General features: G+C 40.2%; 1 non-coding gene across 1 annotated transcript; it reads right to left on the bottom strand.

The window, feature by feature from the left end:
• Positions 1-2,192: 2,192 nt before the first annotated feature.
• LOC149029246 (small nucleolar RNA R71) lies at positions 2,193-2,299 on the bottom strand. The gene has a single exon (XR_016171286.1). It is a non-coding gene; the product is annotated as a small nucleolar RNA R71 (small nucleolar RNA).
• Between the last annotated feature and the right edge of the window lie 10,458 nt (positions 2,300-12,757).

Raw genomic sequence — 12,757 nt, 5'->3', positions numbered from 1 at the left:
TTTGGAAAGAAAGACCCATCCAGGAGGATGGGAGATAGAAAGAACATGAAAATGTACAAAAAGAGAAAGAGATGGCGTGATGCCAAGCTCAAAACACAAACCCAAGAAGCCGACGATGAGACGCCAGCTATTGGGAAGGAGCATTCAGGGACAAATGTTCCAGTGATTCAAAACTGCGGAAAATAAAGGATTAAAAAAGGGAAAGCGAACCCCGCTTTCCAGTGTATCTATGTACAGAGAAAATTCACCCGAAAGGGATGAATCAACCCTCTCATCAGGGTGGGGAGCCCTAACCTGATATGAGGAAGGAAGGTCAAAATCTTGGACAGCGGAAAGAAGGGTTTCTCCATTATAAATGGAAGGAACAAAGCCAGGCCCACCATTGGACCCGGAGGTTTGAGGTTGCCTAGAGGAATCAACGATCTTGGAAGATCCAGACTCGACAAGGACAGGAGAAGTTTCGGTTTTTCTTTCAAAACCTTTTTGAGAAACTTCAGCGAACTCCCGAGAGGACGGTTAGGGTTTTGTTATCACTATCCGATTGTTCGGGAGCAGGAGAAGCAAAAGCATCACTTGCTATCACCAACATGGGGTACTAAAGAAGCCCTATCGTCCGCCATTACTCGTTTCGATAAACTACAAAAAGAAAAGACCAGTAAACTTACTGATTCGGTGAGACGGAAGCTTGAGAGCAGGAAGGCGCGAAGCAGACGACGAAGGTTCAAATTCCAGACAGGAAGAATGAAACCTACGAAGACAACGAAGCGCTTTTAAAACTCCCGCACGAGTGTTCGGGAATCTGAACGATCGAGATTGATTCAAAATCGACGATCAAGATTCAAAGACGTTTTGAAAGTTTGAACTCACGAATCCGAAATAGGCGTTCGGAAACCGTCGCTTGGATGACGTGAGCCACGACGGATCAATCGCAACAAAGACATGTGGCCTTACACTCACAACGCTCGAGGAAAAGTGACCACCGCATTAAATGTGATATGACATTTAATGAAGCACGCAGAGATCATCACCTGACGACGAACCCGAGTTAAAAACCAAGCCCTCGGGATCGACCGAACGGCTTAGTGCCGGGGGCTCGTGATATGGAGAGTTTATGATCGGACCGGATTCATACCTGGTCCGACCCTCGACCCCGGTCGAGGCGGAGAAAACCGAATCGCTCCCGAGCGAACCGGACCCAGAAGATGGCTTGCTGAAGAAGAAAGATTATTCGGCTGCAAGCATGCCCTAATCTTACTTATGGATTAGGGTAATCACCCTGATGACAGCAGACTCAAACTGACGGCTGCGGATAATCATCATCAAAGGGATAACTATCGCATAACCTAACGGTTATCTCAGGAGTCCTCTACTAGCCCAAACTAGTAGAAGTCTATCGCTCAAAGGATCTTATTGATAAAGATCTAACGACTACCCGAAGAAGGCTCGAGTGCATCCAACGAAGGAGATTCGAAGGTACACTCTATATAAACCTCACTACTATACAAGGTGAGGGACGGATCAATCGATCAAGGAGAATACTATCTGAGACTCAGGTTCAGATACATACTGATAGACCTAAACTATCAGCGTCCTGCTATCTAGATCACCTTTCCCGTTTCTTCATTCATTAGCTCTGTGCTTCTAGCAGAGCCGTTTGTGATTATGTTCATCAATTGACTTAGCCTTCGGAGGTGGACTCCCGACCCCAGCGGTCGGGCCACATCTGACGTTTTCGTTTTGCAGGACATCACGTGGAGATCCAAGGGCTGAGCAGATTTTGGACGCATCAAATAATAATCAGAATAATACTGAGGGTGATGATAGAGATAGGGACATCAGAGCATATGCTGTCCCCATGTTACATGAGCTGAATCCAAGCATAGTACGGCCAAATATTCAAGCACTACATTTTGAACTTAAGCTGGTGATGTTCCAAATGCTTCAAACTGTGGGACAATTCAGTGGGTTGCCAACAAAAGATCCTCATCTTCATCTTAGACTCTTCAAGGAAATAAGTGATTCTCAAGATACCTGGAGCAACTGACAAAGCCTTAAGATTGAAGCTATTCCCTTACTCATTGCGGGATAGAGCAAGAGCATGGTTGAACTCCTTACCTCCACAATCAGTAGCCACATGGAATGATTTAGTAGAGAAGTTATTGATGAAGTACTTCCCTGCAACAAAGAATGCCAGGTTTAGATATGATATCACTAGTTTTCAACAACTGGATAGTGAATCTTTGCATGAAGCATGGGACAAATTTAAAGAACTCTTGCGTAAATGTCCTCACCATGGTATTCCTCATTGGATTCAAATGGAGACTTTCTATTATGGTTTAAGTGGACAAACTCGATCCATAGTGGATGCATCAGCAAATGGGGCTATATTGGCAAAGTCTTACAATGAAGCTTATGAGATCTTGGAGAGAATGGCCAACAACAACTATCAATGGCCAGCTGAGAGAGGTGCTGCAAATAAGAGAGTGGCAGGGATTTATGAGTTAGATGCAGTGACATCTTTAACTGCACAAGTGTCATCCCTAACTAGTGTGTTAAAATCCGTAAACTTGGCTGCAGTTGTACAAACTCAACAAAATACAGCAGTCTCGTGTACATATTGTGGTGGGGAGCATGTCTTTGATAGCTGTCCATCTAACCCAGAATTTGCTTACTATGTTGGTAATTTCAACAATGCCAATAACCCATATTCCAACACCTATAATCTTGGTTGGAGGCGGCACCCTAACTACTCTTGGAATGCTCAAGGGCAGAATGTAGGCCCATCTTCCATCCCACCTCGACCTCATCAGCTTCCAAGTGCTCAACAACAAGTAAAAATTCAGCCTATGGAACCCCCTTCATCAATAGAGCTTCTATTGAAGGAGTATATGGCAAAGAATGATGCAATGATTCAGAGTCAAGCATCTTCATTGAGAAATTCGGAGAATTAAGTTGGACAGCTAGCTAATGCTTTAAGCAATCGACCTCAAGGATCATTGTCAAGTGATATAGAAAATCCTAGATCTCCAGATGCAATAGAAGAGTGCTTTGTTGTGGATGTCATTGAAGAGCTGGTTTCAGAAGAGTTGGAGAAAGAGTGTATTAAAACCCAATAGAGCTTTCATTGGCAATAGAAATTGAACAAGTGGAAGATGAAGGAAGTAGATATATGGCTTGGTTAGAGGCAACACCAGCTAAGGCATTTAGAGGGAGTGCACTCAAGCCTCTTGGGTTAGCTAAATGTGAAACTCCACCCCCTAAACCATCAATTGAATAACCACCTACGTTAGAGTTCACACCTCTCTCAGAACACCTTCAATATACCGATTTGGTTGAAGCCAAGACACTCCCTGTTATTGTTTCAGCAGTGCTAACAGAGGAGCAGGAAGATATGCTACTTGAAGTGCTGAAGAAGTGTAGAAGAGCACTAGGATGGAATATAATAGAGATCCAAGAGATCAATCCTTCAGCGTACAAGCTTAAAATTTGGTTGGAGAAATGTTGCAACAGGTATGTGAAGCAGCAAAGGAGTTTGAGTCCAATTATGGAAGGTGCACAAGAAGAAATCATTAAATGGCCTTGGGAACTAGAGCATGCAGTGGATCAAGCATTATTGGGGTGCACCATTGGAGCGTGACAAATCTTCAATCATACTTCAAGATGCTTAAAAAGGGAGGCAACCCAATTTCATTATTTTTAGTTATGTTTTTTTTTATTAGTTAAGTAGGTGTTTAACAAAGTTAGTGGGTAGTTTCCAACTTTGTTAATCTTCACTTGATAATAAAATTGGATGATGACTTGATGACATGTATTTTTGATGTGCAGGGAGTGTGGGGAACAAAAAGAGATTGAGTGGTTGTTTTGCCAAATTTGGCAATAAACCAAACTGCTGAACAGAGCATGTTTCAGTACCCAGCAGATTTCACTATCTTTGTTATAGCTTTGCTGCAACAAAGTTTTGATCCTCAGCTACGGGTCTTACATTCTCTGTTGAAAATTACATTCTGTGTTCGTTGCTGTAGCGATGTTGCAGCAACGCTACAACAAAGATTTTTCAGTTAGCTACAGGTCTTGCATTCTCTGCTAAAAATAGAATTCTGTGTTCGTTGCTGTAGAAATGATGTAGCAACACCACAACAAGGATAAAACCACTCACTTGACCCGGTTTAACCTCAAACCCAACGAACCCATCGTTTCTACACTTCTAAACCTCTCCTAAACCATTGCTGACCCATACTGACTCAACCCAATTTAAACCAATACCAACCCAAACCCATTAAACCCCTCATTTTCAAAACCAAAACTCACCAACACTCAAAACACCCAAAGCAACCTAACGGCACCTTCATTGTCTCCACTGCAACTCCTTAGTATCGCCTCCTTCATCCTCTGATTTCATCACAAAATTTTCACCTCCATTTGCCCCTCTATGCACCTTCTTCTTCACCAATAGTCCCTTAAGGCCATCTGGTTTGAGAGCAACTGACCCAACACTTGTTACATAGGCCATCTGTCACATCCACCCAGCCGGTACCCTATCTGGCATACCCAAGTATGTGATCCACAGCCCCAAAGATCAGTCTGAAAAAATCAACCTCCCACATTTACAATAATACAATCAAGAACAAGACTAAATCAGTGTTTAAGTCTTATAAAAGAATAATCAAGAGAAGATTAAAAGAGAGTTTACAATATAAATCAGAGTGCGGAAAATGATACCAATAGAATAAATCAAATGTAAAGTGTAGCGGAAAATCAGTCTACAATAGTAGCGGAAAAGTATCTCAAACTAAAAAGAAGATTACTTCCAAAAATGGAAATAAAGGAAGTAAACAAATTCTAAACTAATATCTCTTTAAACTTAAACCAAATCCTTCTATGAGTATAAGTCTCAATATCCCAGTGCCGCTATACTAGCATTAGAATTGGACTAATCTTGATACACTCCATAGTCACCTTGGTAGTCCTCACTGTCATAGTCATAACAGCTAGCACCTTGGGAGTAGTATGAGTCATCCTGGGCAATCTCATATAATTGTCTTTCATAGTCTTCAAAACCTGTAGATAAATCTAACAAATATGTTGCAAAAAAGAGTGAGTTCAAAAAAACTCAGCAAGACAGTTTATTCCACAATAACACATATAACATAATAGCAAAACATAAAGGATGCAGTATGATATGAGACAATCATGCAAATATGTTTCTAACTTTATATATGTTGGTCTAGTGGCTGACATGCTTTAAGTCATAGCACCATACTCCTCTGGGTAGGTCTCAAATCACTCTCCCTCAACCATCTCGGTATCTTGGGTTCTCCGGTGGTACTTGGGTCTTGCATCCCTCTCGGACATTCCATGGCTGGGGTTTAGGTCACCGCTCTCTCACATCACCATTGGTTTGAGTATTGACACATGTCAAGGTTAATCTTAACCCAATGCAAGTCTTCTACTTAGTTATATCGAGTCAACATTTGATACTTCTATTCCTCGCCTCTCGCGATCCTTTCCGATATCCTTCCCACTAGGGTCATCATATCCTAGCAACTCGGACTATGGACTCATCAACCCTATTGGTCATCCACAAATAGTAAATGGGAAGCTCTCATGTCCTCTCACGGTTTGGTTAAAGGTCTTTAGTGCCCATAAGCCCAAGTCTACTATTGAAACCCTACCAATGAATGGCCCCCACAATGTGATTCATGTCCTCTCACGAGTTGGTTACCAGTCTTGAGCGCCCATAAATCCCCATTGCTGCCACAGGTTACTCGGTCTCAATTCCCTTCCAAATCGAGTATGATATTACAGGGTAAATCCTAGACAAACACTACTAGACAAGCCCTAGTTATGTCAACCAATAATCAGGGAAAGAGTCAAGGGGCACCATAGGAAAGTGGCTTATACCACCTCCACCGGTGTCCAAAGACAGAAATGTCAAAAAGACATTCCCTATTTCCCAATTACACTTAAGCAATCACATTCCAAATCAGTCATTCATGAGCACAACTGATGAATCAATCATAGGGAAATAACCAATCATACATGATTAAATAATAATTAAATTACATGAGCAAGTCCTACTGTAGTTACATCAATTACAGCAGCAATATAACTATAAGAAAATTATAAGAACATTAGTATGATCATGCAATCCGATATAAATACAAGAAAACATATATTTTAGGTTATTTGGGAACAAACATCCTTACCTTAAATAACTTCGAAGAATTCCGGAGAAAGAGGGCAGGTCCAAAGTTAGCAAATAAACCCTAAACAAACATAGGTTAAGCATTATGAAAAAATCCCTTGAGATTGGAAGTGAAACGGACCAAAACAGGCCACAACTTGCTGTAACTGACACTGGGCTAGTCAGGTGGTCTGTCATGTGACCAACCAGGTGATCGACCAGCAGTGTTCTGTACGGATAGAAACCCTAAATTTTGATCCAAAACTCAACGTCTGGGATTCGAAACACTCTGAAATTTTAAGGGAAACTCTAGAATAATAGTCTAAGACTATCTAGCATAGATTAGGCATCAACAATGATCATTAGGGTAGAATTCTAAATTAATAAAAAACTAGGTTTTACCAAAATCAATCTGTGATTTCTACAGAGAGGCTAGAGAGAATGAGAATTCACTCTAGAAAGAAAAGAACAGTAGATCATAGATAGAAATAATTATGGGAATGATTCTAGCATGCTTTAGAAATCAAAAACATAGAAGGGATATTCAATCATGAAGATCACACTTGATTTCCCTTCGAAATCATCATGTGGAGATTCACAAAGTTATAAAGTGTATGGAGATTCACTCTAGAACAACAGGGATTGGAGGATCAGTCATGGAAATGACATATGATCATCCTCCTAATCAAAGAGACTAGAAGAAATCAAAAGAAATAGAAGATGAAGTGTGAGTAGTAGTGAATACCAACCTTAAAGAAAATGAATTGCCGAAAAGCTTTGAGGATTCAATGAGGATCTTCCACAACTCCAATGTGAATGCTTGAGAGAGGCTTCCCACGTTCTCCAAAGGCTTAGGAACAATATGGGGTTGTTTACCACGAAGTTCTAATAAATAGAGCATCAAAAACCTAAAAATCAAAGATTTACACATAAGCCCCTGTCTCTGTTGGTCACTCACTAGGTCGCTTAGTCTGATCGACCAAGTGATCAACCAACACTAACAGCAAGCTCAAAAACAGGGATTTCAAGCTCCAAACCTCAAAATTTTCAATGGGGCTTCTCCCAACTCAACAAGTGACTTACCTAGCATTGAGGTACCTTCCAAAACATGTCTAACTAAGCCTCAAGTCCATCAACCAAGCTCTTCAACATTAGATGCATTTTCTTCCCCAAATCAGACAAGGTATCCAAGTAGGGAACTCCATCATCAATCTCCATGGGTTATGGGTCAAACACCATGTCTTCCACTGAGATGGCCCACAATTGCCTTCTACCTTCACTTCAGGTCTTCGGACCTACAAACAAATGGATTTTCGGGTTAGGGTTTGGGTTGGATTTCACACCATCTAGAAAGCTTAAGAGGCAAGCCATTGCACGTACTGGAATTGTGTGCATTAAAGAAATAAATGAATTAATGTGCTTATAAAGGTGAAATGTCTAAGAAGGTCAATGTTGCTTAGATCCTGAGTTCTTGGTATTATTTGATACCTAGATTAGTCTTATCTGAGGGTGAACTGGTGGGCTGAATATAAGTGGAGACTTCTAGATTGAATTGTTTGCCTAGAGATAGACTCAAGAGAGGCTGTAAAGAGCTTAAGTGTGGGGGTGCCTATATTCCCTTCAATCTTTAATGGAGTGTCTTTGTCTTGGAATCTGTCTTTTTACACTTATTATTGCCAGAATGATTAGAAAAGCACTTAAGAATTTTTTGTGTATATTCTTTGCAAACACTCATGAGACACAACTCATCCACTAGGATAACCTAGGGGTTTAAAAGCTTGTTGCACACACTAAGTGCAATCGTGATTCCTACGAAAGTGAGTTAGGTTTTTTTTTCTTTTATTTATTTTCAATATTGTTTATGTTGTTTCATTTTGCTAGAGGACTAGCAAACACTTAAGTGTGGGGGTAATTTGATAAGCATGCATTTATCATTATTTATTTGATTTAATTTTTCATAGTTAATTAAAAGAGAGTTAATTGAATATAATTAAAGTATGAAGATTGATGGTGAGGAAATATGGAGGAGAACGAAGCTCTGGGAATTCAGGGGTGCCTAGGAAATCAGTCTTCTTGCGATTGAAGCCTCCTGAAGTGCCTGTCAATGGTGTTGGTTCCACTGTAGGTGGGAAAATTTCTTATGCAGGAGTGTGGGGACCTCAGTGCTACCTGATATTGATTCCCTCCCTTCTCCTATACAGGCGGTAAAGTTTCATAGGATTGTAATCCCACAACAGGAATACGAATTACAACGAAATCAATTCCAGTTTTCTTTTATTGGACGAGCAAATTTTCGCATCACAACCATGGATGAATTGCGAGAGATTGCTAGGGGTGCTTGGAAATTTTCTAAGGGGGTGATCTTGCATTCCTTGGGGAAAGGGTTTATCATCTTTCAGTTTCATAGTGAGGTAGATATGACTAAGGTGTGGCGCAAAGGATTCTGGAATGTGGGTAAGCAATACATTTGTTTTCAGCAATGGTAGCCGGACTTTAATATCCATTCTCCTCAATCTGCGGGTAAGTTGGTCTGGGTTCGTTTCCCTGATTTACCTCTTGAGTATTGGCATGAGAAAGTGCTTCTTTCAATTGCAAAGTCTGTGGGTCGCCCTGTTTCTCTTGATAGACGTACTCATCAAGGATTTGTTGGTCACTATGCTAGAGTTTTGATCGAATTGGAGGTTGATGTTGTTTGTGCGAATAAGGTTCAGATCGAGCGTCTTTAACCAGGGACTGTTCGAGTTTTTAGTTTCTTCAGAAGGTGATTTTTGAGGATGGTATTCAGCGGTGTTCTTTGTGTAATTGGGAAGGCCATTTGGGTCTTCATTGTAAGTTCTCTTCTAAGGTGGAGGAGTTGCAGGTGCAGCCTTCAAGCGTTCCAGAAAAAATTCCTACTGTGGATGGGATTCCTAATGTAGGTGTGCAAACGCAGACTCCTAGTTCACTTCAACATCCCATTCGTGTGGCTTAGAGAATGTAGGTTTGGAGGATTTGAGAGATTCATCAATGAAGATTTCGGTTGATTCAATTTCTAATTTGAATGTAAAACTCAAATCCAATAGAGTGGTTCCTTTTGAGGTGGTAGTTGAGTCGGGTAAGAGTTCATCCCCTGATCTTTCTCTCTCTCTTGAAATGGATCCTTTTCAAATTCAAAAAATTTTGAACAAGGAATTGAATTCAAAGTTGGTTACAAGTCCTTCAAGTAGCGTGAATTGTTTTGTTGGAACAAGTGGGCCTAGCAAAATTTGAATGGAGTTAATGATCAGTTGGTTGAGCATCAAGTGCGACCATGTGGGGCCCAACAAAATTTAGTTGGAGATAATGATCAGTTGGCCAAACAATTTTCGGAATTGAATTTGAATTTGGATACAACTCCTTCAAGTAGCGTGGACTGCTCTGCTGGAACAAGTGGGGCCCAGCAAAATTTGAATGGAGATATTGATCAGTTGGTTGATCATCAAGTGGGACCATGTGGGGCCCAACAAATTTCAGTTGGAGATAATGATTTATTGGCCAAGAAAAATTCGGAATCGAATTCAAAGTTGGTTACAACTCCTTCAAGTAGCGTGGATTGCTCTACTGGAACAAGTGGGACCCAACAAAATTTAAATGGAGATAATGATCAGTTAGTTGAGCATCAGTGGGACCATGTGGGGCCCAGCAAAATTTGGATGGAATTAATGATCTATTGGTCCAACAAAATTCGGGTGAGCTCTCCTCTCCTGGTCTTTCTCTCTCACTTGGAACGGGTTCTTTTCAAATTCAAAATTTTTTGAATAAAGAATTGAATTTGAAGTTGGCTACTTTAAGTAGGGTGGAGTTCCAGCAAAAATTGATTGTAGACAATGATCCATTAGTTGAGCATCAAGTGGGATTGTGTGGGGCCCAACAAAATTCATATGGTTTGGAAGGCTCTTCTTTAGTCGTTCACTCCAGTATGGATGAGCAGCAGCTTTTATAAGTAGTTCTTCCGTCAAGCTCTCTTGGTCGTAAGCCTAGTCGCCTAAGGAAAAATAAGAAAGTTAGAGCAAACTGATGTTAATATACCCTGGATAGCATTGATAAGGAGAGAACTTGATTTAGAAGCTATTGGTCGCTCTCATTTTAGATTTTGATTCATTATCTATGATTATGTGAGTTGGATCCAGTGAGGTTGGGTGTATTTGGGGGCAACTGATGTTGCAGGTTTGAGGGATGGCACTTTGATAGTATGTTTGTTATTTTTCTTTTCGCTTTTTAATACAAATGACCCTTTTAGCAAAAAAAAATTGAGTATTTTTGTGTCTTTTTTAGGAATAAGGTGATTTTAGTTATCACAGATAATGTGGAACAAAGTTGGCAAATATATTAGAGGATTTTAATTAAAATAAAATCATGAGATTCAATCTTGCTACCCAAGAAATCATGAATAGTGAGATCCAACTTAATTAATGCAAAGAGAGCATGAATCTTTGCCAAATTGGAAACAGGTGGAGGTCCAATGACAAAATTGGTAATAAGATCTGAAAATCATATAAACAGACCCACCTTGAGTATTTTTGGCATATCTCTCTCGTATGAAATCGGATTATGGTGATTCAAGATGATATGGAAAGATAACGAACATATCTACAACTTTCTAGTTTTGCGTTTTCCCATAATCCAAACGAATAAAGATCAAATGGATGGGTAGAATGTCAAATACATTGCGTGCAAGATAAATAAAAGAGAAGCCAACCACAGAGAAGAGGAGAAGACAACGAACATGGATCTTGGCTCTCATCTCTCTCTCACTAATCAAGACAAAGACTACAACCCTCTCTCTAAATTTCATCTTTATTTGTTTTATGAACTTTGTGATAATGAGTAGCTAGTTACTTTTCTTTGGGATGTAGTACCATTGCTTATTTCATTAATTTGATTATTCTATATCTTTTAATTGATTGTGTTTGAGTCTGACCAAAGATGTTCTATAGCTAAGCAAACTAAGCGTGCCAAGTTTCGGCGAAGGACGATAGTCTTGCAAAGATAGAGCATATCTAGGAAAGACCATCATTTGTTTTGAAGCATAGAGTTATATCGGTTAGTGAAAAGCATTGGGGATTCGAAATCCCAAAGATCTTCACGTATTCATAGTTAAGGTTTTTGCATTGATTAATAAATTTAATTAAATTAGGTTTTGTTGAATTCAATCGTAGTAACTTGGCCTTTTAGTTCCCATAGTTCGACCCCGTACTTTCTGCTAGCTAGATTAGTATAGGATTTTATTTATGATCGGTTAGTGACATGATCAGTTGCAGATATCATCAATCCTCTAGATAGAACATGGAGGGAGGACCTGCTTATCTCTTTCTTTCATCCATCTGATGCCACTGCCATCCGATGTATTAAACTAAGTTTGTTTCCACAAGAAGACAAGATGATCTAAAGATCACAAATTCTCTGTCAAGTCGGCTTATAATGCTCGAGTGAATGCAAAAGAGAGGGTTCAGCCGGCTCAATGTTCATCTTCCCATCGGCCAAGTTGGAAATCGGTTAGTAAAAAGATATGGAGACCAATATGGAAATGCCACACTCTTCCCAAGATAAAGAATTTTATATGGAGAGCATGTGCTGATGGTATACCAACGGGAAAGTCCCAATTGATCCTCATTGCCAACGTTGTGTTAACCGACTTGAAGATATTAGTCATGTTCTACTTGGTTGCAACTTTGCTAGAGTTGTATGGTTTGCGAGTCCACTCAACTATATCCCTCAGCCTCCAGCTCCGTCCCTACAAGAATGGTTACAACATTTGGCTTCTAGACCTCACAAATCAAAGATGGAGTCAAGAAGGCTCTCTAGTGCTTGTTTCTTTTTGTGCTAGCATATATGGCTTGCTAGAATTGCATCCATTTTTAAATGTTGCCCAAGTCCAACACCAAGTAGCTGAAACGGCATGGAAGGCATTTGAGGAATTCTGGAGCACAAATGGAAGGATGTAACTGACCTTTTCACAAATTGCGGCCCACCTAGATCCAGCAACTGAATACTGACAGTTCTTTTATGGATGCTAGTAACAGAACGGGCTTGGGCTTTCTCATTAAAAATAGTCAAGCCCAGGTCACCAGGTGCTGGTGGCTGTTTCCGAAATCAACTTCAGCACTTACGGGAGAGGCCCCCTCACGGATTCGAATAAATTTAAATTTTATTTAAACTCTAGTATGTTGGGTAACCTTTAGATTACTTAAATGCCACATGGCACAATCCCTTGCACTCCGAAGTGACTTATTATTTGTCATATCAGAAGCCATCGATCATATACATGTGGAATCAGATTGCACGACCCTTATTAACTTTGTTACATCCTCAAACAACACAGCTTCACTTGATATCATCTCAATTGTTGGGGATATTTATCGTTCACTTTAAAGTCTGCCTTTCTATCCTTTTGCTTTGCTTGTATTCCTAGAGAGATCAACGCTGTTGCGGATCTCCTAGCTCAGAAGGCCCCCTTGATTGTGAGCATGACCCTTTTGGCCATCTTCCTCTCCTTGGTTGGGGGAACCTTCTACCATTTCCTAGGTTTTGCTGCCTTAATAAATAGGCCTATTT

The sequence above is a fragment of the Hakea prostrata genome, chromosome 1, assembly GCF_041222555.1.
Source record: "Hakea prostrata isolate BN-2017 chromosome 1, UWA_Hpros_2, whole genome shotgun sequence".
Lineage (NCBI taxonomy): Eukaryota > Viridiplantae > Streptophyta > Magnoliopsida > Proteales > Proteaceae > Hakea > Hakea prostrata.
Note: the sequence above shows the minus strand (reverse complement) of the source record. Positions and strands in the feature narration are given on the sequence as shown.